Genomic DNA, 3,063 nt, shown 5'->3' with positions numbered 1-3,063 from the left:
TGTGCAGAAATGTTTGCCATAAAAGTTGTGAAATGCTGAGCTGGTTAAACAGCAGAGAGTCTGCAAAATGAGAAGCTCTTAAATTAATGAGATCTTGTTTTAAGTGCCGCACAGTGAAGCCAGCGGTCTGTAGAGCTCCTTCTTCTGCTTCAGGTGTGTGTGCGACCGGACTGTTAGAAAAGCCGACATGGATCATATGTGGGGTGATATTATGCCCCTTAACCCTTCACAAAGCGCTCCCATGAGCCACCACGGACCCCTCATCGCACCTCTCCTGCCTTCTTCCTCACACGCTAATAAAAGAAAATAGGTTACTGCTGCAGGGCGTGACGCTAACAAAGCGGATTATCCTGGTTCCAACGATCTCATGAAAGAAACGAACAACAACAGGAACGAAGTCAGAGGCCTCCAACCAGCGTGTCTCCAGGCCGCAAATGTTAACACAACCAAACATCATGCACGGTGATTTAAACAACCGGGCAGACCTGCAGGAAAGGTCAACAGGCATAATAAGGCCAACGTGACTTTTCCTAAAACTGTTCCTCTGACATTTGAAGGCATTTTTCTGCCGTTGAATGAGCATTACTACGACCACGTCTCTGCAGCAGGCTGGAAACGCTTCCATTAAAAGAACAAATTGTAATCAAACGTCTAAGAAGACAAAAAACAAGCAAAGCGCTCGGACGAGAGGCTGCCCCCACAGAGAGCATGTGTATTACTCATCCCCCACAGAGCCGCCTTGCTCTGCTGTGCTGTGGGAGGACTGTGGTGGGCGGCTGTGCAAGGGGATTGGGAGCTGCGTGAGAATCCTGCACGACTTGAGCTCGCGTGTACGTTTCCTCCGCTTCCCACTCACACAAAGCGGCTTCTGTTTCAGCTAAATTTGTGCACATGCATGTGTGTGTGTGTGTGTGTGTGTGTGCACTTCAGAACTAATCAGGAAAGCCAGTGTGGTGGAACCCAGACATCTTGTTTATCCTGAGATTTACCCGCACTTCACCTTCACAGCCACACATTCTCGCACATTAAACACACACACACACGCAAATGAAGGTCTTGTGCTTGTTCCAGGTGCAGAGAAATCTGTGAAGCAGCATGTGGCTTGTCCCAGTTACTCTACCTGTGTGTGTGTGTGTGTGTGTGTGTGTGTGTGTGTGTGTGTGTGTGTGTGTGTGTAATTGCGTATTGCGACAAGACTGACCCATTTGAATCTCCATACAAGCCCTTACCGATGTGTTGCTGCTGAAACTAGTTCAACATGTAGGCTAAAGCTGCAAATGACACAACAAGGTTGATGGACACTGCTGTACGGGGAGGTCAAAGGTCACGCATGTGGCGCTCTGAGACAAGCAAACACAGCCTCCAAGTTTACAAGTGGACGCAAAAAGTGTTGTTAAAGAGTGGAAGGGTCGTGTGTTTGGGCTGCTGAGTCCCCATCCTTCAGGCTGAAGCAGGGATGTTGAAGTCATTTCAAAGCAGCGCACGTCTAATCAGCGAGAACAGAAGGAGAACGCAAACAGGGAGGAGAAAGGAGAGGGAGGGGAGACAGAAACAGGGGCGTAGCTAGGAAATTTCTAACAGGGTGGCCAATCGATGGTCATCACTGATGACAACGTCCGGCAGCATCGCTGCTGATTTTAGTTAAAATCAGTGTGTTGAGTCTCTGGGAAGGCTCAAATTTAATAGCTGAGCTCTTCCCAGGGTCAAAAGCAAGACACATTTTTTAAAGAATATGATATAATACATGGATTTTCCAAAGAAGTTGACTGGTACGACAAACACAAATAGAATAAAAACAGAATAAGTGATGAAGTGCAGCTGTTCTCAGAACATAAACAGAATAAGTGTGTAAGAAAAATAAATCTCTACATATGTTGTCAATCTTTCATAAATGGAAACAAAACAGCTTTCATGACGATTTTCAACTTAACTTTGTTTCATCAAATGCAAACGGAGCAACTGAAACAATAAGAAGTCAGATAAACATTAAAACTTTGTTAAATTGCTGATGTCTCCTGAGTAATATCACTTATATACTCAGCTGGGTGTAACTGTAAAGTTTTCAGAATCTGACAACTGAGGCTGAAAACATCACGTCTGCATGAAAACGTCACATCTGCGTGGAAACATCATGTCTACACGGAAACATCATGTCTACACGGAAACATCATGTCTACACGGAAACATCATGTCTACACGGAAACATCATGTCTACACGGAAACATCATGTTTACACGGAAACATCATGTCTACACGGAAATATCATGTCTACACGGAAACATCATGTCTACATGGAAACATCATGTCTACACGGAAACGTCATGTTTACACGGAAACATCACGTCTATACGGAAACATGTCTACACGGAAACATCATGTCTACACGGAAACGTCATGTCTACACGGAAACGTCACGTCTGCATGCTGATTGGGATTAAAAGAATTCTACATACAATTTTGCATTAAAAAAGCAACTAAAATAACAAATGTTTTAGTTTTAAGGGTTAAAAATAAACTAAATAAAATCAGATTTGCAAATAATAATAAAAAAATAACATTTTGATTGAAAATGAGAATATGTTTACTTTGATTATTTTTCCTATTATTAAACTTAATGAGCTACTGATCAGTACTGGGACCCCCACCAACACACACACACACACACACACACACACACACACACACACACACACACACACACACACACACACACAGAGGAATCGCTATGGAACAGAGAGAGAGAGAGAGAGAGAGTGTGTGTGTGTGTGTGTGTGGGGGGGGGGGGGGGGGGGGGGGGGGTGTCCAACAGCAGCAGCGGCAGCAGAAGGAGGTGACCAGCTCTGAGGGTGAAAGTGCGTGTTTGTGTGTGTGCGCATGAGTGCGTCGCGCGGCTGGCGGAGAGACTGCAGGAGCGCGAGCCAGGCTCACAACTTGGTCCTCTCTGCGCCGCTGTGCCCTGTCCCCCCCCCCCCCCCCCCCCCACCCCCCACCCCCCCGTCTTTCCGCGGGACGCAGACAGCTGGCGCGAGGAGATGTGAAAGGCTTGAAGTATGGCATGCAAGG

The sequence above is a fragment of the Telmatherina bonti genome (genome assembly GCF_933228915.1).
Source record: "Telmatherina bonti genome assembly, chromosome: 12".
NCBI lineage: Eukaryota > Metazoa > Chordata > Actinopteri > Atheriniformes > Telmatherinidae > Telmatherina > Telmatherina bonti.
The sequence above is the reverse complement of the archived record's forward strand: the minus strand, read 5'-3'. Positions refer to the sequence as shown.